Source organism: Ammospiza nelsoni, chromosome 6 (assembly GCF_027579445.1).
Source record: "Ammospiza nelsoni isolate bAmmNel1 chromosome 6, bAmmNel1.pri, whole genome shotgun sequence".
In the NCBI taxonomy this organism is placed as follows: domain Eukaryota; kingdom Metazoa; phylum Chordata; class Aves; order Passeriformes; family Passerellidae; genus Ammospiza; species Ammospiza nelsoni.
Genome location: NC_080638.1, coordinates 46,714,905 through 46,742,359, shown reverse-complemented (window position 1 = coordinate 46,742,359; position 27,455 = coordinate 46,714,905). Strand labels below are relative to the sequence as shown.

The 27,455-nt window shown below is 38.2% G+C and overlaps 1 long non-coding RNA gene across 1 annotated transcript; it reads left to right on the top strand.

Annotated features, from left to right (window-relative positions):
- Window positions 1-47: 47 nt before the first annotated feature.
- LOC132075036 (uncharacterized) lies at window positions 48-27,455 on the top strand. The gene is made up of 3 exons (XR_009418701.1): window positions 48-118; window positions 27,071-27,228; window positions 27,313-27,455. It is a non-coding gene; the product is annotated as an uncharacterized LOC132075036 (long non-coding RNA).

Sequence of the window (27,455 nt, the reverse complement as noted above, 5' to 3'; positions counted from 1 at the left end):
TGAAGAGTGTTATAAAAGAGTGGGTTGGGTGATTGAGGGGGGCTGGAGTCAGTTGGCTGCTGTGAGGACAAGGAAGAGTCAGTGCCCAGAGGAGCTGCCTACAAGAAACACCAAGGAGGTATGAAACTCTAGCAATATGGAACCCTTGCAATATAATAACACAATAATGTTTAAGAGGGTTAATTTATTTTTACAGCACAGCTGTTTCATAGGCTGTGATGATTCCTTGCTTTTTTTTTTTGAGAAAGGAAATGTATTTGGTTAGATAGCTGTTGACACAGCACAGTATGTGTGACCTCGTCCACGCTTTTCTCTGTCCAAACTCCGAGTTCAAACATTTTCTCTCATGCTGCTTATAAAATAAAGTAGCCCAGGACAAATTATTACATTAGCTGTTGTTTTGTTAGATGATAAGATTAATGATCTTAAAAGAGCTGTGATCCTAAAATAAATATGGTTCAAAACAATAGCAGTGACATGGACACTTCTGCTCAGGCATTCCTAAATGAAGCTATTGCTTCTCTGAATAGAAGAAATTGCCTGGAAATGCACGCTCTCTTCTCCTTTCAATCTTCTCCTTTGAACTTTAATGCATTTTTAATATGTAGTGGTTGTGTGTGTTGTTTCTGTGGCTGCCCAAGGGTTTTGCCACGAAACTGGCTAAGTTCTATATGACTGATTTATGGGTGAATGTTGAACTGCATCTGATTTTTCATTTTAATCACCTGTTTGAGTTTGAAGTTAGTTTTTTCAGCCAGAGGATACAGAAGGACAGAGGTCAAACTTCTTATGCAGCATGCTGCAAAGGTTAGAAGACCGACACCCCCTCCGAGGTACATTTCACTGTCTGAATAACCTGGCAGGGTTCTGCAGTCACAGCATCCAGCATAAAAGCCTAGGTAGGCATATAGATGAGTAATGGTAGAAGACCCAAATTTTTTTTTTCAGCTGGGAATTCAGGTATTTACTGCAGCATCTCCTCCAAGAGTGACATGGAACAGCCTGAAAAACCTCATTTAAGGTCTGTAAAGACATCTGGAGATGGAAAAGTGTTTAGGTTAATTTTATGAAGATTATGGCTATGTTTCACAGATAGGCCACATCAACAGGTGCAAAAGTCAAGGATGGAATTGCAAGAGTGGTAACAACAGCTCTAAGTGTATAGTGCATTTATCCAGGACATAGAGAGACATCTATTACAGAGTTAGGCTCCCACCTCCTTTTCTCAGGGTATTTTTAAAGAAGGTTAATATCTCCAACCAAGACATTCTGGGATTCATAGAATGGAGTTACTCTATGAATTAGCTGATACACAAAAGAGGAGAGAAAAAAATTAGCAAAAGAATGGAGTAATATGTAGTGGAAGTGATGAGCTAGAAACATTAATGAATGATAGGACTTTTGGATGAAGTAGACTTAAGTGGAACGGGACAAGATAAATATTTCTAGGGAACTTTAATCTTCACTGGAACACTGTTTTTTTTTTCTGTGGAATTGGAGAAATTATTGAGCTTTTTTTCCTGTGTTCTCATTGATGTACTGGCCAAAATGAGCAATCAAATTCCTGTAATTCCCTCTCTAAGGAAGGTAACAGTATCTGCTAAGTGTTTGGGGAATACACTGGGACTGCAGTAGGTGCAGCTGTGGGTGCAAGGCAATGTCCTCATGGCAAGCAGCCTCTGTCACTTACTGTGGTGTCTGCAGGGTTAAGTGCAGAAGAGGTGCTTGGTGCTGGCCCTTGAGTCAGTCAGCACTGCTCACAGCAGGACTGGGTGCATGCACCCTGGGGGACATGATGGCCTTTCCAAGATGCCTCAGAGACTTCAGCAGAGTATTGTGGGTCAAGATGGCCCAAACTATTTCAAGGATAACCTTTGCTGATGGATTTCTATTTAAACACATCTTCTGGTGAAATGCAGAGGGGGAAGGCCAACCACATTCTGCTAGGGAGCCCAATAAAACTTCTCTGGTGCTGGCTTGTTTGGTCTATCGCCCTAACCTCCCTGTGAGCCTGTCCTTCCCTGCTGAGGGAACATCACCCACAAGCCCTGCTGCAGCTCTAGGAATGGCAGGCAACAGAGCCAGGGATTGCAGCACATGTTTAGAGCTTCCAGTCCATCAGTGCCTTGTGCCTGACTCTGTTCCTGCTGGAGCCTCCCAGCAAATGGGGCTGCTCCAGGACAAGGCTCCTGCCCAGTCCTGAGCCCACCCCAAGGGCTGTGCACAAAGGGGAGCCCTGCTGCAGGTGGCAGGGTTTAAATCTGCCAGGACCATGCTGAGCCCCCGGAGCCCTCAGCAGAACATGGCTGGGCGCTTGGGAATGGCCTCCGCAATGAGCGGGCGGCTGAGCTGGGGATGCCCAGTGGCTGGCAGACAGCACCAGATAGGAGGGGATGGGCTCTTTTAAGGAAAAATGTCTTGGATAGGAGTGAGTGTAGTCCCTATCCTTGCTCCTTCTCCTGCAGTGTGTGATTTTGGCTCCTGCTGGTGTGTGTGAGAGTTGCTCTGTACCAGGAGATGGATGGAGCCATTCAGGAACAGCAAATCTGGTGCTCAGTCTGTGACAGCTGGAGCTCTTTGGCTGCAAAGGGTGCTTCAAGATCCCTTTGGCAGTGAAAATGGGACCTTCCTTGCTGGCAGAGTGATCAGCATCTTGGGGCCTTTTTTAAATTTTTTTTTTTTAACATAATAGGTGAAGATTTTGTGGATAACTTGTTTGAATCCAGACCTCCAGACTGTACTTGAAAAGCAGGACTGCATCTGCTGTGCTGTGACCTCTCACACTGCACTTGTAAAATGGACACACTGTGGGGCTCATCATCAGGGCACAGCAGATCCCCCTGGGCGTGGATACAGGCTCATGCTGGAAGCAGAAAGGGTGACTGTATTTTGAAGCAAACTTTTAAAGAGTTGTGAGCTTTTTTTACAGCTGAATAACCATATTGAGAGGCTTATTAAAATAATAACAGCACATTTGTTAATAATTAATCACTGGCATTAACAGAGGCCTTTTCAGCCAAAGATGCTGAAGTTCTTTCCAAATTTCACTGACCAAAATTGCCAACAGTAAGGATTGCCAAAATTGCCTAATCCATCATCATGCATTGCCAGCCCTGACAGCTATTCAATTGTTCACTACATAGCAACTACTAAGTAGCTATCAGATTGGTGCAGAAAGCAAGGAGTTTGCTCTATGTCCAAGAAAAGGTTGAAAAGAAGTTGGTGAAGGGGTGTGGGTACTGCTCCAAGATTGACTTCATCATGTAATAGCATCCCCACCTTTTAGCTGTGTTCACTCGTGAATCTCAGTTCACAAGCTGTGATTTTTGCATGCCACCTGAGTTAGATGGTCCCTGATAGCACAGTGGTGCAGAAAGATGTGATGTGTCCAGAACTACCATTGTCATAATTTCCTGCTGAAGGTTGGCATTTGCACTAATCCTGAGAATCTTTTGGATTCCTTCTGGTGTTTAAAGGCATTGATCACAATGATAAAACAAAGCCTTGACCTACACCCTGAATATTTAATTTCAGCTCTGTTCTCTGGTTTTATTGCCTATTTCTCATAGCCTGAATTGTCTTATAGTGATCTCTGTTGACTGTGAAACAAGGCCAGATGTCCAATTTATGTGCTTCAGTTAAATTTCTAAGAGGTAATTGATAAAATTCCAGCCAAAATGCTTGCAAGTTTTTATTGCATCTGTCTGCCTTAGTGATGTTACACCTGTTTGTATCTGAATATTTCTGCAGCCTCTCCATATTTAACACGGGAAATTTTTCCTCATTATGAAATATCTCTTGAGAGTCCATTGCTAATGAAATTGCTTCATATTTATTTTTGAAGTTGTATATAAACAACTAGCATTATTAGGATACAATTACCAGAGAGTAATCACAGAATTACTGTCAACATAGCTTCAAAACATACTGCAAATTAATATTCATGCATTTCTTAATCTGCCATTTGGAGCGAAAGCATAAATCCAATCTAGGCTTCATCACAAAGGAAATAATATCACCAGGGGAAACTGGGCTGTTTTGCACTTTGGCGTAATTAAAGGGAAAAGTCCTGTGACTCTTTTCACAGTTCTGGAGGTGCAACTGCTGTGGCTGCTGATGCTCAATGGGGCAACGCATTGTGCCAGCGATAAGGGAGAAAAGAAAGGCAGCATTTAGACATTCCTCTATGCAGAGATATTGCAGCATTCAATCAAATGTGTGCAGCTGACTCCAAAAATGTTGTTTGACAGCCTGGTATTTGCAGGAAGTCTAAGGTTAAGGATAGCTAAAGAATATATTTGAATTCTGCCATTAACAAACAACCATAGGTCTTTTTTTTTTGTCTAAAGCAGAAAGAAATAAGTGAACTAGTAAAACTAATGTCTCAGAAATCAGTTTGTGCAGCTCATTTATGTTTGCTCTGCTTAAATAATGTTTTAACACATTCTTCACACAACTGGAGATAGACTAATAATGTAAAATAATGGGAATGATTAAAGAGTGGTGAACTACTTTCTATTTCATGAATATGATGCTTGGGGTAATTTTTGATTACTTATTTTTAGATGTCCAGAAATCAGTTTTGCAAGGGCTACAGGACCAGAAGTATATATTAGAAGATGTAAAAATGTAATTCTTCCATAACTGAGAAGTAGAAAACTGAAAATTTAGAATTCAAATTGAGATGAGTGAAACTAGGAGTCACTTTTGAAAACTTAACTTATTCACAGTCAAATAGAAAGAGTGGCAAAACAGATTTTTGTGACTCTATTAAAAGTTTTGAGAGTTTAGAACAAACAGGAGGAGAAAACACTGATCATTCTTCTGCTTTTTAAAATGATGTTGCTCTAAGTGTTGTCATCACTCTTATGTGCCCATTTCTGCAGAGGTTTAAGTATTTAAGGAAAAACACAGTGGATGACAAGCTATTCAGCCCAAAGATATTTCAGGACAAAAGTCTGCTTTCCACAAGATTATAATTGTAAGGACTTACTTTCTAATGAGGCCTGAGGGTGCAGTTATGTGGTGACAGGAGCACAAGATGTGCTGACACAAGTGACCATGAGGTACCATGCTCTCAAACTCCCTGGGCATTGCAGGTTGCAGACACTCTTGTACTTCCAACTCCCACATTTATTTCTCTTACAAGAAAAAAATTATGCTGTTGAACAAATGCGAAGAAGCTGTGAATATGTTGTTGTTTTGTTTCTCTTTTACTTGCTTGCTTTCTCATTACACTCATACTACACTGGACACAGGGCAGTATGTTGCCTTGTGATCAAGGAATGTGTTTGAAAGAATAAATGTCATTTTTACAGAAATGCTAACAAAATTCAATGCAGTCATGACAAAGCCCTTTTTTCTTCCTGCCCACAAAAGACAGCATTCTTCCATTTCTTATTACTTCTGTCTGTTTCTTAATCTATGCCCAACAAATGAGGCAGAACATTCCCACAGAATAATGTCTCCTTACGTAGATAAGGCTTCTAGTTAGGAACATTTTAATGGAATTCAGATTTAAGAGAAAAAGAATAGAGATTAAGCAAGTAAGACTAATACATATTTTCCAAACATATTTTAAATGAGAATGCTACAGTGAAGCAGAATGATGCTGCATATAAGATAGAAGGAAGGCATTTTCAGGTACCAAGAGCTGTACAAGGGATGAGTTCTTGCTGCAGTAAGTGTGAAGGGGCAAAAAACCAAGCAGATCTGACCAAAAAACTATTTTGGTTACCAAGGTCACAGAAACCATCATGGACCACATTTCTGAAATGTCCAGTGAAAGGGTGAAATTGGTTAACAGGGAGTCTGGGGCATTAAGGAGAAGAAGGGCAGAATATGGGCTTATAATACTAATAAAAAAGTAATATTTGGCTTTTCATTAACTTGTGTTTCTTTATACAAATCCTTTCGGGATACTTTATGCTTGATGATATAGAATTATATCCTTTTTATTTCTAAAGGTGTGGTGTCACAAAGGTTCTATAGCTTTTGTGGCAGAGATAGTTTAAATGTGAATTATGAAAAACAGATAAAGCAGGAAAGATAAAAAACTCATGAGTAATAGAATACAACAACCAGTTGACAAAGTTTAATGAGAAATATTTCTTTTGAAGCACAGCATGGTAACAAGAAAGGATACAGTAAAGAGAGGGGAAAACTTTATGAAAGGACATTATTTTTATGAAGCTTGTCATTGTGCAATAGTTGAGGAGAGTGGATATATTTAGAAAGTCCCTGAAACCTGTCATGGAATCTGTGCACTGCATGTGGTAACAATCAAGGTTTTTCCTCTAGGACATAGATTGAAATTTGTATATTAACTTCTTTCTGGACTAAAGACTTAGTTTAATACTTATTTCCTGTCTTCACTGGAAAAAAATGCAGTTCTGGGTACTTGATGAAGGATAAAAATGATGACTGAGATTTAAATTTTAGTCCCCTGATGGGAAAGGTATACATCTATATGTAGAAGAGCAAGAAGAGAACTAAAAAATCTAGGGGTAACATTCAGAAAAGAAATCAAAGATTCTTGACTGTTCTGTTATTCTTGCTATGTTTATGTTCTATATGTACAGAAAACAGGGGAGCAATCAAACTAACAGAAAACACTACATCATGTTTTTATTCCATTGAACAAGGAGGAGTGTTGTAAAAATATTTGTGCTTTTTTCCCTTCAAAAAGGCATGTGATAATGTATTATCTACACCCAAAAGTCACAAAACTTTGGCATCTTTAATGAAACTGTTAGGAAGATACAGCTGATAGCTCTGACACTGCAGGTAGACAGCAGCTCTTTTCCCTTTTATTTCTTGGTAAGGCTATTAGAAAAGCTGACCAGTTAATGCAAATCCATGTTGTATATGCTGATGATTTCATTGCAGAAGATGTAGTGCAATAGATGACTGAGATTTGTTGGGAAGAGGAAACAAATGGGATTTAGTGCAGTGAATGAAGAAAAAATGGTTATGGTTGTAAGGCAGCAGAAATGGTCTGGATGGTACACACAGAAGCTGACAATCACAAATATCAAAAGAATTAGAAAAGAGTGGCAATGAGGGAGGGGATAAGGACTTAAGTACAAAATACATGTAAAGGGTAAAAGTAAAGGTAGTTTAGTTAACCCATATTCAGAAGATAGGTTAAGAATTTAGGACAATGGGAAGCAAACCAGCTCCATGTCTCAGAAGAAATTGTTCTGATGGTGTTTGACCTGACACCAAACATTGAGAAAATGAGGGAATTATAAACATATCTGAGGAAATTGCTACTGGAGGGAGAAAATACTCTATTCAAAGACTGTGCCCCAACACATATATTGTTTCAAAAAGTGGATTGAGTGGATTTGTGTCCCATTAAAATAATATGAAGCACTTACAAAAGGAATATCTACCCTGTGACAAAGGGCAGCAGCCTCTGGCTCTAAGGAAATGCTAGAAGGAGGAAGCTTTTGTGGAGAACATAAAACTTATTATGAGAGATATCAGAGCCCCAGTGAGATGGGAGCACATATCATAATGGATAATTCTGTGCTATAAAGGTGATTGAGTGTGATTCAGAAACATTTTCTTCACAAATTTCTGTGATTGTGACAGAGCTTTGATTCTTGATTTACAGCATTTCATTTGTAACACTCAATTTCAGAAAGCATGGGATTTCAATGTTTCTGTCCCTTGTGTGCTGGTTGCATGGAAAGAAGCAGCAGAAGATGGCAGCAGAGATTGCTGACTCCATCTCATTTCTTTATATGTGCAGCAGAGTAAGTGTGCTTGGTGAAAGAACACAGGGTGAACTTTACTTTAAAAATATACTGATTTAGTTATGGGAAGATAAATTCCTTAACTCTGAGAACACATTGATCAGTTCATTTTTTTTATGGAAATGATGTGGGAGTATGAAAGAAAAAAACACACTCCTTGTATCTTTCCATATGTCTTAATGGCAACACTTGCAAGCAGTTGAAATAGTCCTTGCAAAAGATCAGGGACACATTCCCTTTACATGGTCCTCCTGCCTAAGCAATAACTCACCAAAGGCAGGTGCCCTACATTCTGTGTGAAAATAAAATAAATTCAGAATTATAAAGAAGTGTTGAAAAATTTCATATAAAGTTGCTTAACTTTCAACAGGTGACTCAAAGAACAAATAAGGCCAAAACTATTATTTGTCTAATAGCAAGCCAAAGATTTGCCTGTAGGTAATCCTGACCCTCTGATCACACGCAGTGCATGTAGGTGTGAGCTTAAGCATGCAGGGAGAGCGAGGTACTTCAGTAGATCAACTGATACAGTTGTAAACCAAAGACTTGAGCATCCAAAAGTCTTTTTCATTTACAACTGTAAACCAAAGACTTGAGCATCCAAAAGTCTTTTTCGTTTACAGCTGTAAACCAAAGACTTGAGCATCCAAAAGTCTTTTTCGTTTACAGCTGTAAACCAAAGACTTGAGCATCCAAAAGTCTTTTTCGTTTACAACTGTAAACCAAAGACTTGAGCATCCAAAAGTCTTTTTCGTTTACAACTGTATCAGTTGATCTACTGAAGTACCTCGCTCTCCCTGCATGCTTAAGCTCACACCTACATGCACTGTGTGTGATCAGAGGGTCAGGATTACCTACAGGCAAATCTTTGGCTTGCTGTTAGACAAATAATATTCCTTCTCATGTCACAGAGAGCCACACACCCACAGACTCTGTCTGTATTATCTGGCTAATCCTGCATCAGGGAAAGCCAGAGGATCATTCCTCAGAGGCGGGGGAACACCAGGATGGATATATTTATAAAGGATGGAGAAGCAGCACCACTGCTGCCTTGCTGCCTAAAGTGAATTTGAAGCAGCTGTCTTGGCTGTTGTAAATTAATGTTTTTGTATTTTTGCCTGGGCATAAGGAAGCTCACTTGAAATCTGTCTGTGCTTCTGCTGCTTTTCTCATAGCTATAGGAGAGTCAAGATGCTCTTGTTTTTTAGTTTGTTTTGTTTTTTCCTTTTTTTTTCCAGCCAGCATCTCTACTTTTGTGCTGAATATTAACTGTTTGTAGAACTGTGTAACTGAGGCTGATAGACAACTTAATTTCTTAAGTAAAGAGAGAAGCATGACTCAGGTCTGCATATTTGAGCCCTCATTAGTCTTCAGAACCTTTCAAATCAAAGGAAAAAAGAAAATCAGTGGGTGCATAATGTTCTCCCTGGAGGTGATGTTTTTAGAGCATCCTTTAATTCTGATAGAAATTTTCCATGATGTCTGTTGAAGCACGTCTGCTGTCTTTCTTCCCAGTTGTTAATGACTGCCACTTGTCAAATGGGAGACCTGGAATAAAGAGTTTAGCTAATAGCTCCACAGTATTAAATTTTCTGTCTCTCATACATGCATCTACTTATCTTTCTGGTGAGTGTAAATCAGCTGCTTTACCCTGGTATTTTCTTTATAATCATACTGGAGGTCAAAGCATTCATGACTACTATATTAACCAGAATAAACTTCTGAAGGAGTAAATTCACATTTGGACTAGTATCTTACCTCAATCTTGCTTTATTATTTAGGCTGAAGTCAGAACGCCTATTATTCCTCATAATACACCTATTTATTCCTGGCTTTTTCCTCCACAATAATGAAAAATGGGAAAAAAATTGAAGTGTACTCCAGAATGCAATCTGTAAAACTCTGATGGCTTGCAGTGTGTGAGGAATTATCCTTTCTGCCACAGAATGCAGAGTATTGCAACGTAAGGAAGCCGTAATTGGCTGCATCTTTCTCATTTCATTTCAACATTTGTGAGTTTATATTTCTAGCGATTATTTCTGAGAGATTGGTACATTAGGTACAGGTTGTATTGGTGTTTTGAAATGATGGATGGGCTTTTCAGAACTTACAAAAGTATTTTGTATGGCTGTTGCTACATTCAGAAGGTAGAGGTGGGAATACTGGTCCTACCCTGAAACTGAGAATAGCTGTGATATTTTTTCCATTTCCTGGAGCTTCTCTTCATGCTTAATTTGGCTCTTCTGTACCAGTCTTTTGGAAATAAAATGCATAAAAGTTCTGATGAGCTCCTATATTGTTTTTATACAAATTTTGTTTCCTGTGGCTGTAGGTACCACTGGTCCTTGTCTAGGTGCAAAGACCTTTCAAGATTGATGTTTAAATATGAAGGTACCATATTTAACTTTTAAAAGTGTGGAAACCGCCACAGGGAGAGCCTTTTTATATCCTAATATATGCCCATCTCAGCTAGCTCTGTCATGTCATCTTAATTTTTCATTGGAAAAAATTTAATTCGGTAGTAGCAGCTTCTTTTCAAGATGCAGACCTCAAGTATTTGGCCTGCATAAATATTCTTGGGAGGGTAAAACTAGCTGTACTTAGACCAAAAGAAACTGATATATTTAAAATCTAAAAAAAAAGAGAATTAAAAATAATAAAGAAGCCTAGCCCAAACCACAGGATTGTTAGGTTAGACAGGGAAAACCATTATTCCTGTTGGGAAGCTATTAACTGGTGTCTTAGAAGCTGTTAAAATGTCTGTAGTAGATTTAAGCTTCAGACCCACAATTGTATAAAAAAAAATATATACTGTGATTTTTTTCCCTTTTATTTTTTTCTCCAAAGGTTTAAAGTATTTATTGGGCTTCACTGATGGAAGTTATACAGGCATCACTGAAGTGAATAGAAAGAAGGGCCTAGTATTCAGCTGAAACATAAATACTGTTTTTCTTTTATTTTCTCTTTTCTTGGTTCCAATTTTACCAGTCAGCTGGTTTTAATTTGGGGTTAAACAAAAATATGGAAAACACAAATGTTGAATAAAATATTTTAAACTTCTTTAAAAATGAATGTTTTTTGGGGCATTCAAGGTATTATTGTTACTATAATATCTAGTATTTCACAGAAGGATTTGATTCAATAATCTGCCATCATCTTTGTAATATATCTTGTACTGTTTTGGGGAGAATTCCAAGTTAGGCTTCTTTTTTCATGACTTTAAAAATTCTTATGTTCTTCATGATTATAAGTTCTTTTATGACATTGAGAGACAGTCTTTCAAAAATGTATCTTAATTTTTAAAGTATTCCACTAAAAGCTGGGCTTGAACGAATTGAAATCTGGGAGGGGAGTTTCCCTGGTGACCTTGATTGTCTATACTTCACTTTTTGAGGTAGAGAGAAAGGGAAAATGACACCTTCATAGATCTCTCTGTAGTGAGTCACAGTAAAATGCTCAGTACAATGAATTGGTTACTTGGGTTTTTAACTAACTGAGAAATAAAAGAATCATTAAGTGACTTTCATAAAGAAATAGATAAGAAAAGTATTTAAATATGAGTAGGTTATATCCTTTTCTTTGCATCTATGCATGTAGCACCTAACATAACTGTTGAAGTGCTGTGCTAAATAATATATATATATTATCTCCTTTTTCTTGATGTAAAACTGAAGCAGGTATTCAATTTGTCTGAAATCACTCAAAGAAGTAATATTAGAATTATGACAGTCAGGGAGTTGCCAATCCCAAAATTACTCCATATATCACACTACAAATGTGATGCAGTTCAGAAATTTAATGCTGATATGACTTTGTCAGAGCAAGTACAGAAAAAAGAGAATTTCTGAAATTTAAAATACCTGTGGGATCTCAGAAATTGGCAGATAACGATGTGAGAAAAAGACTAAGCATATGATAAATTCAAAATAAAGATAAAAATGAAAATGTTATTATGTTCATAAGAGGCAAATAAAAAGCTTTCTTAGGGTAAATGGATCATTATTCAGAAAAAATGTGGTTAGAAAACTCCAGAAAAGTGTGTGGAATTGGAAAAAGATATGTGAACAACTGAAAAAGGTATGCAAACAACTATCCAGATAGGTACAGGGGTCCTATTGATTCCCTTTATGTGGAAATCTATGTACATCACCAATATGAGGCTGTAGTCACAGAGAAATGGAGTTGATGACATCTGATTTCCCTTTCTCATTCTTGTTCTGAGTCTGGTTTTCTAGCTCTGATAAAACCCTCAGCTTATCTTTGGGAGTTGTGACCCCCTCTTACGCATCTTCAAACTCTTTTTGGGAGGAGCTTAATGTAAATGGTCCCACTCCATGCAGGATGAGAGGAAAGAAAAGGAAAGATCCTGTGTGTTCACTTTTTGCCTGTTTTTCCTGAGGCAGAGGACCTTGGCAGCAGCCACGGGTCTCTGTTAGCCATGGCCCCAACCTCTGGGGTTGGCAGTGTGGCCTCCTGGCACTGGGCAGCGTGACAGAGAATTCACACACGTGAATGGAGGATCAGGTGCCAGCCCATGTAGGGGGATCTGCTGGGTTCTGACACTAAGAAAGCAAATGGCTCCTACAGGACTCCTTTATGTGTTTTTCTTCTAAATTTGCATTTGTTTCAGGTTAAAAATGAGGTATTCCTTTTACATATCTTGGCATATAATGATATATATACCAGTCTTGTGATTCTTGGTGGTATTCAGTCTGAACGTGATACTTAATCTAATTTGGAAAATTCAATACTAACAGCTCCTCTGGCCACTTAAGAATTTCTATCTATGAAAATAAGAGTTTTCAGTGTCCTGCAGGGAAGGAAGAAAGGAAGGAACTGGAAGCATCTAGGCATCCTGATTATTTGCATCACGTGGGTGAATAAACTCATGTAACAGCAAGGACAAAGTAAAGGCTATAGATATGATGGAAAAAGAATTCTTTTACAGCCCATGTGTTCTGAATTTCCTGTGTCTTTTCAAAGTAAGATAATCCCTTGAATATTGTTAATGAATTTTTTAAACTAATACTGAAATATGTCATCCACATTCCACCGGTCTATATTCACGTTAATTTTTATGTATATAATTTCAGATTGCATAGTGTGATTATATGCTATGTGAGACTTGCAGCAGAGAAGCATCTTTATATTCTCACATACTCTGCAAGTACGTAGAATATATTTATCTATTCTTTTTCTGCAGTTTTTTTTTTCCTAAAAATCAGGAATTCAATATTCAGTGGAATTACTGCAGTGGACAGAATGCCATTCAAGCTCCTAAGGTGTAAGAAAAAATTTCTGTGAAATACGCTAGATTATTCCTAAAACCAATCATCAGCTTTGCATTTAAGTGTTGTTGTCTTAATTAATTTGGTGAGAGCTGGTTCCTTTCTGGGACATATGGATTTCTTGTGCCGTACATCTCAATACATCTTTCTGTGAATTGTAATTAGATGGACTATAAGGAAACTGAGACACTGTTATTAGGTATCCCTTGCAATAGAAAAATTCAGCCCATCTGCCTGGCACTGACATTTGAGGTTGAAGAGGCAGTTATAAGTGTTTAAAGACTAATCTCCCTAATGGTTCAGTTAATCTTCCCAAAGCCTTAAGGGATTTGACTGACAGCTCCATGAATTTCCTCCTCAAGTGTGCATTTGTAAGAACAAAGGGATAACTCGAAAAAAAATCTATATCCTAAACCCACAGGTACTTCAACAGGCTCAGAAATATTTAACACTTTGTCATTCACTTCTTGTAGATTCTCAGCCTACTCTGTACTACTCAGATTCCTCTACACCCTACATGACATTCCTCATTTTGTGGGCTCAAAAAGTCAAGTTTTTATTCTTCAATAATGGTATCAAAGAGGATTTATTAAGAGGCTTCCCATTGTAGCACAATATATGTAAGAAATTTATGACAACTCATAGAGAATCGGTGATTAATTTTATTTCTAAGGTCAAATTGTTGTTCATTGCCATGCAAATATAAATCTGGAAATTAGTAGTTTCTATGAAGCACATCCCTGGCAAGGGATATCAGGGAATTCACAAAAAGAAAGGAAGAGACTTTACTGTAGCAGATAACAGATTTTACTCAATTTAATCTAGCATAATCTAGACTTGACCAGTCATCTCAAGAAAATATTTTTTTGTGATATTGATGAACTCTTGAAGATAGAGCATGTTTTTTCAATCTGTTTAATCTGAGTGCTTCTTCCTTTGCAAGTCTGGCAAAACATCAAAAACTTGAAGTAAAAAGAAGCAGACCAAACATGTATAAAAAAACTATGTCAGATTGTAAGGACTTTGATAAATTTTGCTTAATCTGGTTCTAACAATTAACAAAGAGTGTCAAATATTACAATGAAATTGTTGTAATTGCTTTTTTCTTCCTTTTTATGGCTCAGGGTTCTGAGCTGCTGGAAAGTCTATGGAGATGCCCCCTCATTTGGACTACTAAGTAGCTAAATCACCTATCTCTTGTGCTTTGGTGTTCTCATGATTTAAAAATTAATTTTCTAGCTTCTAAATGCTCCTTCAAGATGCCCAAACAGAGCATATAATTTCTTTTTCTTTTCTCTATATTCTTTCTTTACATGAATGCCATTATGATTGATTTCAGAAGAAAGGAAATTGTTTCCCTTGAAGTAAATTATAATTTTCTTGTATTTCATGCCTTCCTACCTGCATGTGAAGAACAGAGATCTCCTCCCGGGGTTTAACAATGAAAAAGTTAAAGATAGGTCTGGATAAACTGTTCTGTGACCCAAAAGATTTGAGCTGGGTCAGATAGATTATACTCAAACTGACATTTATAAATAATGTTATCTGTTGACTCCAGCTGTAGAGCATATCCAAAACAGAAATATATTGGGACATGGGAAGAATTCTTTGCTGCACTGAAGGTTTAAACTCCTCAGAGGCTGATTAAGTGTAAGGCAACCAGACAGTTGGTCAGATTTATTCAGTATTATGACAAGATATAATTACTTACTTTAAGGGAAATCATCATCTCAGTATAGGAGAAATGGCTTGGTTTATTTAAAACTGGTGAGAAACGGAGGTGTCTGCAATCTCAGGAGAACAAATGTTGTCAGCAGTTATGCATTAAAGGCCCGGAGTACTTGGATTTGTTTCAGCTAGCCATTGTTCCACATATGATGATGTTACACTTTGAAAGGATAGAAAAGAATGGAAATTAAGCAAGCCTGGCTTGCCTGAGCAGAATAGAGAAAGAAAGAAAATAAAACTCTACCATCTCAATGCTGGACAAATGCCAAGCAATTGGTACAGGACATTCTGATGTTACTGAAGAGCCTTGATCAGGCCAGTTGGAAAAGAAAAGCTCAGAACATTGTGCTTCAGAAGGCTATCAAGCTCCAGTTTGCTTAGTGTGGTCTGAATGATAGAAGGAAAATTATTAAATAAATATCTACAGCTTACATACAAGGTACAGGATATAGATATAGAAATGAGATGGCTGAATGATAGAAATAATCAGATATGGCTGGTCCTGCCTGGGGCAGAGCTGTAAGGTGTGTACTGGATTACCTCTTTCTATGACCACCTTTCCTCTTTTGACTATGTTGCCCTTTCTCTGGCAAAGGATTTGAAAGTCAAACCAGCTGTGGCAGGAGTTTTGACAGGACAAGAGCCAAAGAGGCAGCTGAGACACATCCCTGTCCTTTTCCAGTGACAGGACCTTGTGGATCTTAGCATGGGTGAGAGGAGCAAGAACCCATGGGACAAATGGAGAATGGCCACTTTCCAAACTTCTCCTGCTGCTCTGGGAATCTTGTCCTGTGATGGGGCAGTGGGTGATGAACAGACTGAAGCCCAAAGAAGAACACCTATTAGCTTATAGCCAGGAAAACCAGGCATGGAAATCAAGTGACAAAATTTCTGATCTGGTATGATCTCCACACTGAATCCCTCCTCAAAAGGCCTTTTGAGAACTGCAAATGACTCCGTGTTTAGAGTTAGAAAATTCTAGTACAGTCATGCTGTTGCAACACTGATGGACATAAATTGTCAGATATTGCCCTTCTTTACTGAACTAGAATGAGTGCAGATTTCTGCTTTATAATAAACACGGAATAATTGCAGAAGTAATTGGCATTCTCTGTTACAACTAGTAAAACTATAGTCACAAAGGGAATTATTGCAGTTTACACAAAGCAAAATAGGTCAACAGCAGGTAGCGTCAACAAGGTTTTCCCATCTCCCTTAATATTTTTGTGGATTTTCTGACACTTGTACAACATCACAGTATTGGCTTGAGAATTTCAGCCATTTGTTCAGAACAAATAAGCTTCCATCTTCTGGGGACAAGCAAACAGTTTAAAACATGATGTTATGGGAATGTAGAAGATAGCCTCAAGGGCTCTTTGAATTTACTGAAGGCAGTTGCTGCTTTGTTAGCTTTCATTTTAAAGCATTTTGATTCCCTCTCCTCACCCCCATTGCTATGTTGCCAAGTGATTGTTAAAGATTAAGAGATCAGGAAGAAACTACCTTCTCCATATTTTTTTTTCTTTTTGGAAATATGATTTTCAGGATTTTTATGATCTGGCTCATAACCTCTAAATCCTACTTCATTTTACATTTTATTTAAAGGACAGTCTCTCCATTAGATCATAAAATTTCAGCATTTTCAGAAGGTGGTTCAATATTGATTTAAAGGTGGAATCAGTCTGCAGAGATGCCAATTTTTTTTCCTCCATTGAATGTCTTGTAATAATGCCACAATAACCTGCTTCCTTGAAAAATTTTGGAAAATTTAAATGCAGTTGAGTCTGGTACAGGTGAACTTTTGAACATCACCCAAAGAGACATGTAAAAATGTCTGTCTTCTATTTATCATGTTTACTTTCTTTTTTTTTTTGGAGAAAGACTTGAGGACAAGCATATGAGAAAAACCCCTAATTTGTTGAATATTTTTGCTGCTCTTTCAAAAATCACAGAACCACAGAACTGTTTGGGTTGGAAAGGACTTTAAAGATCACCTGGTTCCCACCCTGCTGCCATGGGCAGGGATGGCTTCCACTAGACCAGGTTGCTCAAAGCCCCATCCAACCATGCCTGGACCACTGCCAGGGATGGGGCATCCACAAAGTCTCAAGGCAATTTGTTTCAGTGCCTCAGCATGGCCAAAGTAAAGAATTTCTTCTGTATATCTGATCGAAACCTTCTCTCTTTCAGCTTGAATCCATTCTCCTTGTGCTATCACTATATGATCTTGTAAATAGTCTCTCTCCATCCTGCTTTACATCTTCATCAAATAATACATGCAACAGTTGGTTTCTAATTTTTGCAGGTAAATGCGACAATTGGAATATCCAGTGACAATTACTGCTTTTTTGAAAATTGCAGTTACCTGCAATTAAGTTTTCTATATGGTAGCTAGGTAATATCTCAGTAAAGATGAAATTATGTTTTTGAAGTAAAGATAAGAGAACAGAAATGATACTCATGGTAGTTCTAGAGACGGGGCTATTTATGTAGCTTGTGAAGAGAAGCAGCTAAATATTGTAAGAATTGTGCAGTGGAATAATCTGAAAGACTTCTGCAAATGCTTCAAATTGTTCTTTCGTGTTAGTGCTGTGGATGGAAAGGTAATATGACTGATAACAGTAGAGTGGATTAGGATCAATGTACAGAAGCATGCCTGTACTGCATGTTTGTTTGGTTTTTTGCAATTTAAGAGGTCCACTTTTAATTTCTGAACACAACTGGTTTTGTTAGAGCCTGTCTAGAATAAGAGGTAAATTTTTAATGAGATCTTTTTTCTATTATGGTTGCAAGACAAGAATCTAATTAAAAAAAATATTCTAGAATAATATTTTGCCTGGCTGAAATGAGTACTTTTTGTCTGCTTTTGTAAACGATGTGCATAGATCCCAAAGAAACCAAGGGTTATATCTCAGTGAGCTGATCCATGCATAGCATTGTTTTCTAGTGCCAACAGACTTACCAGGAATGTTCTATTCCTCTCTCAGGAGGGATCTGTGCTAAAGAAGACATTTAGCTGCCACAGGTTCTTTCATCTAAAGGAAGTGTAATCTTTAAAGTTGGAACTGTGGTATTTGCTTTTATTTTGGTGCAGCTTTCTAAGCGGTGAAGTGGCCAAAATATTTCAATGCTAAAAGCTAAGGCTTGGCTTGTGGGTAGTTACTGCTGACCTTAAAACTTCTCTGTGTCTTTGATAATGGTCTATGATAAACAAGGAAGCAAAAATGAGTTGGTGTTGGCTGGGGAAGCGTGGTCAGCTGTGGCTGAGCTGGCTGGTCTTCATCTCTGGGAACACATAAGAGGCTCTGCAGTTGGATAAGACTCCTGCATGGCTTTCTTTGGATAGGTGCATTTGCGAGCTTTTGAGCTTTATGTCTGTCTCATAGTTAAATGAAATATCTAATGCACATATCATGTTTGAATGAAGGAAAGAAAAAGAGATTCAAGCAGTCTTTTTGTATTTGTAGCAGAAGTGAGTGTGTCTTTCTGTAACACTGCTGCAGGATTTCTACAAGACTGTGTGTGGTGACATATTACTCATATTGGGGTTAAAAGATTTTAATGTCACATGTAACTAGGACAACTTTCCTGTATGATCTAGAAAAGATAAAAGATAGTGGTTCTCTGACTCTGATGGAACTGAGAAGATGTAAAAGATCCCCTTGTCCAACATAAAGTGCATGATCATACGCACTGCTAAAAAACATACTTAAGCACAGGTTTATGAAGCATATGTCTAATATTTGTTTAGAAAAAAAAATTCAAAGTTTCCAATTTTTTGGTTGAACCATTGCCTGAAAATCTGTAGAGATTTTTATTTACATGCATATGTGTGTGTAAGAGACACATGTATATTTTGACAATATACATAATATAGAATTGATTATATAATTAAAATAAAGAGGAAGTGGTGGAAGTATAAGTAGAGAAACACAGCTGTAGCCCCAAAGCCTGCATAAGTTATTTCTAAATGCATGTAACTATGATTTGAGAGGCTTTCAAGCTTACCCTGAGCTCTCAAATGTTTGTCCCTTCATTTTCAGGTGCTGGGGATCTGTAAATAGCACTGCTTATGAATAACAGGTCTCTGCAAGTTATCTATGCATCTGGGATAAGCAAAGCTGCTTCTCAGAAATGTAGTTATGATATTGGCACAGTGCTATGAGTGCTGTAGACAAGGAAAAAATACAAGCTGCTACAAAGAGGCCTTCTCCCCAGTGACATAGTTATCTGATACCATGGAATAATTTTTCTTCTAAAAGAAAAACAAGACCAAGAGAAAGAATGAGTTTTCATTCTACTAACACAGTGCAGTGAAATGTTTTATTTCTAGAGTCTCTTTTGGCAAAGGATATCCTGACAGAATAACTGAGTGAACTGAATGAGTGCTTAAATCCCCAGAATAATAACATCTCGGTAATGAGAAATTCTGACTGCAGAAATGTTCACTCACTACATTAAGCTGAGAATGTGATTGAACCAAGGGCTAGATGACATGAAAACATGTATGCACTTTGTGTTAACCTTTTGTGAAGGACAGATGATAAGCCCTTTACCCTGCTGCCAGGCTGAAGAGGGATTCAGTGTCTCCACTGGTTCCACTCTAATTAAATGTGGATATTATGTAAACCTCAACCCAAACTGTTCTATGAATTCAGAAAATGCTAGCTTCATTCTTCTTGTCAGGCTACAAAACTAGACCATGACAGATGACTTTGAGCACTTGCTGATAATTCATGTACAAAACAGTAGTTTGATTCTTTCACTTACGGCTGTTTCCAGAATCAGAAGTTAATTAATTGAAGCATTGGTGCTCAGCAAATTATTTTCTCTTTTTCCCCTTTAGCCAGATTTCATTGTATCCTAAGTAAAATCTTTAATAACATGATACAAATGAAAAATCACAGACACCGTTTCTTATCAAAAAGGTGCATTTATTTAGCCTTTTTATAAGAATAATTACACTGGCAACATCTAACCACACAAATAAAATGTAACTCAATCAAGATGCAATCAACTGGTCTGGTGCTATTCATGCGACACCTAAATAATTCAAATTAATCATATTCCCTAGAATCAAATGTAGGAGTCAGAGCTTGCAGAGCTAGTGCAAAATTCAATTTGTACTAATCTGCCTTTGCAAGCAAAAGCACAAAATATAGTAGAATATTGGCATCACTTGTCTGCTGTGCAGTTCATCTCTCTCTTTTTTCCTTCTCTTAATTTCTCTGTATCTTATAGATATGAAAAATTTAAGGTAACGTGTTTTTAAATTTATTGTTTACATTCCAGAAGAGTAAAAAAGTTCTTACTTAAAATAGTTTTTTTCTTTTCACTATTCCATTAAGGGGTAACTCTGTTACAGGAATATAAGAAAAAGGAAATTATTTAATCATGAGAAATAAAATTAAGAAGCCTTTCTTTAGCTTCTTATAAGAATAAAATCCAAAAATCAAATAAATAAACAGCAAAGTTTTAATAACTGCTTTCTTGAGTTATCCAAAATCAAGGCAAATATACGTGTCAATCTGAGGAATAAATTTAGAACTAAGTTAGTTTATTTCTCATGTTCCTGTTCCCGGAGATGGGAAGAGAATATACCCACAGCATTTCAATAAGCATACTGATCCTCATGTGATATTGAAGGCACAGTATCAGTTAGAAGAAGTAGAGTGATGCCACTTTTGTACATGTTCAAATATGTATGCAAATTTTACATGAATGCTCAGTTCAAGGATGACTGGCTAGCAGTGACTGCAAATTCTTTTCCTTTAATAAGGATTCTCTGTTAAGAGCAATTTTTCCTTTTTAGCTTATAGGTGAAGTCATTACATATTTTAAGAGACTGAAATGTAGTAAATTCATGCTGTTCTTCCCATGAGAAGCAAGGGCCTGCACAGCTTAGCTTAGGCACAAAGGATGGACAGGAAAAGAGAAGAGCTGTTCCTGGAGCAACAGTGGGGCCATCATTGTCTGTTTGACATTCTCCAGCCAGGAGCTGCTGCTGGATTTACTGCAGAGCCCTTTTCTCACAGCCTGGTTCTCCCAAAGGCCCAGCAGCGCAAAGGGCCCTTTGTGATAGAAAATTGAGTCAGTGTAAGCACTGCCTGGCACGAGTGCCCACGTGGCTTTGCTTACCATTAGGAGCAAACTGAAGGAGGACTGTGATCCAAAGGATTGTCCTACAGTAAGCAATAGGGAAAGGCTCACTCAGAGCTACACTGTAAGAGCTGCCTGACACTGGAAGCCCACTTGGCCTCCTGTGAGAAATAAAACCCTGTTTCTGTGTAGTCTGTGGTAATTACAGGAGGAAAACAAACAGAAATCTGATGTTGCATTGATTTATTTGAAATGGCACGAGTGATATTCTCTACTGAATAACACCAGTTGGCTGGCAAATATATTGCCTCCCTTGTGGCGAGGGAAGGGTTTAAGAACAGTCCTTTGCAAACGTGGGTGATTTCTGCTTCACCTTTGAGGAGCAATGAGGATGAGGGGAAACAAGGCACAAATGTGGATGGTTATAAGTATGATATGGCAAGAAATGAGTCTGGGATTAGGGGCTGATATATAAAAAGCTCTAGAAATTAAAGAAGAAATGGGCTGGGAGATGTCATGTCTGCAAAGAGATAGAAAAAGGGGGAGTCAGTAGAGAAGTAACCAAATTACAAAGCTGATGTAACACTTTGCAGTACTATTCCAAGTGCCTGTAAGGGAGGAAAGACTGTCTTTGACAAGACAAGAAATAATATTTTTTGAGGAGAATTTGTACAGAATCTTTAGGTATGTGGAGAGACTAAATAGAAAAGGCTGGATAATAGAAACATTACTTAGAACATAAATGTAGGATTTGTAGTGTGTTAATGGTGGCTTTGAAAGGTTCTGGCATGAAATGAAAGATTGTGATGTGAATTATAGCCACTATCTACTTGTACAAGTTTTACAAGAAAGTGTTGATTAATCCTAAGCCACAATGACACCTTTTTCTTGTGTGTGTGTAATTGCAGTGGTCTTCCCACCTGCAGCCTCAGGGACATAAAACCACAAGAACACACTTAGTCATCTAGACTATTTGGGCCTTTAAGTTTTGCTTGAACAAGTAAGTTTGTTGATTTATCTCTCATTTCTCCTTTGCATATTAATAGTTACCAAAGGCAATTACAGGATATTTGAAAAGAAATATTCCCAAATACCAGTGTGTCACGAGAGAATGGAAGCAGAATCTGAAAGCATTGATTTTTTTTCTTGTACTAAAAATACACAAGCCAAACTGCCAGCTGCTATATATCAGCTTAGGCCCCTAGCAGCAGCTTTACACCAAAGGAGAGTCTGGCTCTTCTTCCCTGAATTTTGCTTAATTCCATCCTATTTTCATTCAAGTATGTGCTTCTGAGAGGATAAGCACTGTAGTTCTTATGGGCTCCAATCTCTTAAAATATAAAGTAAATAAATGGCTTTGGGATAAATATTTTTTTCTCTGCTAGTAGCATAATGTTTGGGCTTGAAATGTTATCATCAAAGAAAGTTTTATCTTGAAAAACTCTGCTCTCTGGCTCTGAATATCAATCCAGGTAAGATTCTGAAAGTACTGAATTATCTAAAATAAAAAATTAACTAAAAAAACCCCCACAACAAGAACCTGAAAAGTAGCAAGGGTTCAAACCTTTCCCTAAACCCTGCTCTGAGCAAATACAGTGTAAGGTCTTCCGTGTTGGTAATTTGAATGGGCTAATCTGAGACATTCCTGCAGCTGAGACCTGGCTGTGTGCTCTGCCCGGTTCCATTTTAATATTACAAATCTTTACAAGCAGAAATAATTCAGGATTTGCTGTGTTATCATTAGAATCCTCATTATGGGAACAGAAGTGACCGCTACAGGTAATGCTGCAAAACTGTTTCTACTCTAACATTTCAAATTCACTTGCTAAGCAGTGGGAAAATTTAGTTCCTTCTAGGCCAAAGTTTTCAGGCTTTAGCACAGCAGGACAGCCATTTATTTATTTTATTTTACTTGGAAAGAAAGATCAGTGGTTTTGAAGAGGAGTAGAAGGTGTATTTAGTGCACATTGTGGTGGGCTAGGCCTCCCCTCCTCAGCAGTGCCTCTACTCAGCCCTGGTGAGGCCACACCTGCAATCCTGTGCTCAGTTTTGGTCCCCTCACCTCAAGACTGACCCTGTGGTTCTGGGGCATGTCCTGAGGAAGGCCACAGAGCTGGTGCATTGTCTGGAGCAGGTCTTGTGAGGGGCAGCTGAGAGCTGGGGTGTTCAGCCTGGACAAAAGGAAGCTCGTGGGAGACTTTATCATTGTGTACAACCACCTGAAAGGAGGCTGTAGGCTGTACCAGGCTCTTCACCCAGCTAACAAGGGACAAGAGGAAACTACCTCAAACTGCACCAGGGAAGGTTTAGGTTGCACATTAGGAAGAATTTCTTCAGTTAAATGGTTTTCTGTCACGGACATACTTTCATTAAAATCCTTTCATTAGGATTTTTCCTGCTGAAGCTGAGAAGTTTCAGCAACAAAGTGTAAACAATAGTTATCTGCTGCTGTGGAATGCAACAGGTGGATCCATGATTGGTCTCCTGTGGATGTTTTGATTTACTGACCACTCACGGCAGAGCTGCTCTCGCTTTCTGCAGAGACACAGATCTTTATCATTCTTTCTATTCTATTCTTAACTAGCCTTCTGAGAACTTTTCTTTCTGTTCCTTTTTGTATAGTTATAATGTAGTATATATATCATAAAATAATAAATCAAGCCTTCTGATCATGGAGTCAACATTCTCGTCCCTCTCTCATCCTAAAAAGCCCTGTGACCACAGTTGTCCCGTTCCTCGGCTGTTCTAATGGCCTGGAAAGGCTCTGGATGGCCTTGAGGCAGCCCGCACTCCAAAGGACGAAAGGAGTCTTCAGGTTTTTCATTTCTTCAGTGTTGCTTATTAATTCTTATCTACAGTATTTTCTCCCAGCCCGACAGAGGTCCACACAGTAAGCCAGCCATGAGCACACTGACTGCCCTCGGGGCAGTCACTTATCTTTATACCAAAAACTACATGTAAGATATTTCCCTTGTCTCCTCAATACCTTTCACCCTTATTGACAAGTGCACATTCAGTAAGAACCAATCTCAATGTGCCACCATCACCATCGAAGATGGATGACAAGAAGAAGAAGGACAGGATACACCCTAATTCCTCCATCTTGTCCCCTAGAACCCCCCTGTACCGAGATTCCAAAACCTGTGTTTTCACTCTATAATTAATCTATCCCTTCACCGTTTATCCCCATGTGATCCTCCCATCCTCATACAGGTGTTGCTTCCTGTGCAGGATCAAAGTCTAACCACCAAACACTTCTGGCAATGTTCCGTGACTTCCGAGCCCCCCAAGGGTTGTCTCAGTAACTCTGCACATCAGGAATGCTGTGCTGAGTTTCCGCACACAGTCACAGATTTCAGGCAATGGAATTTCCCGGAGCAGTGGCAGAACCAAGATCCCTGGAAGCGTTCAAAAATCATGTGGGTGTGGCACTTGGGAAGAGAGTTAGGTGGTGAGCTCAGTGGCACTATGATAACATTTGGACCTCATGATTGCTTCTAACCTTAACATTTCAAATGCCTCTATGGTTTTGCTTCGGTGCAACCATTTAAACCATTTAGTTACCCTGAAATTCAGACACTTGATGACGTAAATCGCATCAGGAATTTGCAATGAATGTTCACACTGGATAAAACAAATCAAAAATTACAAACAAAACAAGATTTGCTTTGGACTATGGCAAGCACAGTTTTATTTCTAGCACTGCCAATGAAATGCTTTCTGTCAAAGGAAGAAAGGATAAAAGCAACCCAAATCTGTATAACTCTGAGCTTTTGAGGTATTTTTAGCAATTTTATCTCTGTAAAATAATAAGGATGCATTTTATTTTAGTGGCTTTGCTAACATAAAATAATGGTTCAAAATTAGTGTCCTAATTATGGAATTAAAAGGAAGAGGATTGTAATTTAATTTCTCATTTAATTCTAAGTTATTTAATAAGAATAACCAGAGTTTAGCTGTGTATACTGCATGGTTGTTGCATATGTAAGACCCTGTGTGGTTACACACCAAGTGTTTTGCTTGCACCCAGAAAAGTCCAAATTCTCCCTCATATTATACAAGCACTTACAGCTGATTTTAGGGACTGAAAATTGTCAAAGGTACCTTGTTATGTGTCTTATGACAGATTATATCAAAGTTTGTAGTCCTTATACCACTGTGGTACCTGAGCATCTTCCAGCACTGCATTAATGACTTGTTGAATGTTTGCAGTGTGTAGTCGTCACTGCTATCCCTGCCATTGTTCAGCTGGGAAGGAAATAGTAAGTCTTATGTTTTTGTTTTTTCCAGATTCTCATACGCTGCAATCACTAGGGTAGGTGAAAGATTTAGAAGCAGGAGTTAGAGGATAGTGATTGATATTTAAGGCTGATCTCTGGGGGTTTCTCTGTGCTTTCCCTGTGGTGCAAGCCCTACCAATAAGGCAGCTGTGTGGTGGCTCCAGATGTGCCCTCACTGTGGGGAGCAGGGGGGTCACTGGGAGCTGAGCCTTGGTGCTTCAGGCTGGCAGTGGGCAGGCAGGCTAAGCTGTACATTGAGGGCATAGCTGCTTTTAGCAGCTTGAGTCAGTTTTTAATGTCACTTCTTATCTATGGATGTAAAGAATTGTTCTAATACCATATTTGTTTCATTATAATTTACATTTTGCAGTTTCAGAATCTGAAGACATTTTAATGGAGGAGGTTAAATTTTCTGTCTAAGAGATGGGAAAGAACAAATTTTCTTTGCATTTCTTTATCTTTATTGGTGAGATTAACTCCTGGTAGATTGCCTTAAAGACAGCTTGCATTTATAACCATAATATCTAACCCCTATAAGATCTTTGTCAGGTGCAGTTTCCCCCTGTGCCAGGCAATGTTACAACTGTGTGAAGGACAATAACAGCACATCTGTCCAGGTGGTCCTGCTCAGAGCCAGGGGTGGAATCTCTTGGGCTGTGGGAGCCCTTATTGTCTAATTAGGAGAGCTCAAGGGGGGAAATTGTAAGGGTGGGCTAGCCCCCAGCACCTAGATTTTCTGTGCATAGTCAGGAGAGATGAAGGAAAATTTGGTCTCCAAGAAGACCAGACTTTCCTCAGAATAATAACTTCCAGGTACGAGCTTTTTCTACTGCCTGTGGTTATCCTTTCTAGAGGAGATTTAAATTAGTAACTATATAATCCAAATGATAGCTATCAATTTTTGCTATCTGTGCTACTCTCTGGGAATGTAATTACAGGCTGTGCTTCATTTGATCCATGTGTTAAAAATAAAGAAACCACTGCAGTCTGGTTTCTTTATTTTATTCTTTGTGCAGCTGTGACATTTGCAATCCTGAACTGCTACTTCTTATATTTTTGCCATTAAAGGTACTTTTGAAACTTACCCAGAAGATGGCATGAAGGATTCTTAAAGCACATTTGTGACTGAATGTTTCAGAGCATAAGTCAATATTTTCTCTTTCTTGTATTTGCCTTTCAAAATGCCTTTATTTTTTGCATATTGAAAGTAACTTAGCAAACTGTCAGTAGGATAAATTTGTTTAATGGCTTCTATGAAAAATTGTATCTGATGGAATAAAAGTGATATTTGTCTAAAATACAAGTGATGATCTTAATAGGATCACAAAATAATTCAGGTGGTGAGGTACTCAGGAGACCTGCAGTCCAACCTGGTGCTCAAAGCAGAGCCAGCTATATTATCAGATCAGGTGACTGACTTGGTTTGAGTATCTTAATGGAAATAACTTGGATAGAATTTAATATTATTTTTTAAACTTTTTAGAAATGTTGAATTTCTGCAAAAAGGGGGAATATTTAACAAGATTTCATGGACATCTGTGACCTACCTTTTTAATGAGCATTTGTGTGTCTGACATTTATCCAGCGCTGGGAATGAAGCATGTACTTTAGTAATTAATCTCTCATGCATTGGAAAGAATTTAACACTTAACATTGGCAGATTTTTGACATCTGAAATAAAATTATTGCTTTGAAATGGTAAGACTGGAAGCAGATCAGAAAGGGTATATATGATGCTTATAAAAATTCTGGTGACAAGCTTAGTGTCATGTGTACATTATTAAATTAGAAAAAAAAATTGCAAAACTGAGATTTGGTCTGTTGAAAGTTGCAAAATAATTTCAGAATCATTCTAGCTTCAAAGCATCATACAACATTTCTAATTTCTGAAATATTTTTGCCCTCCATACAGCTGTGTGAAAAATCCCATCTCAGATCACAGATGTTATCACCTAACAGTGGTCTGAAGCATTCCTGCAGGATGTGAGTTAACGAAAACAGGGAGCAGTTCAAACTGTTAACTGTCCTGGGGTGCTGGACACAGCATCCTCAGGCACTTAATGGAGAGAGGTGAGATGTCACTAAAGTTCACTGGAATTGAATGCTTTATCTACAAAAGATGAACTCAGTTCCAATTTTCTATCTTTCTTTCAGGTTTTTTTCCCCAGTGCAAGCCACTGCCCAGCAGTCCTGGGAAGAAGCTCAAATTGCTGTTGTGCTCTTAAGTCAGCCCTGAGCAACACAATGGCAAAACTGCAAGTGGGTTTCTGTGCCAGATGGGACCTAACTGAACATAT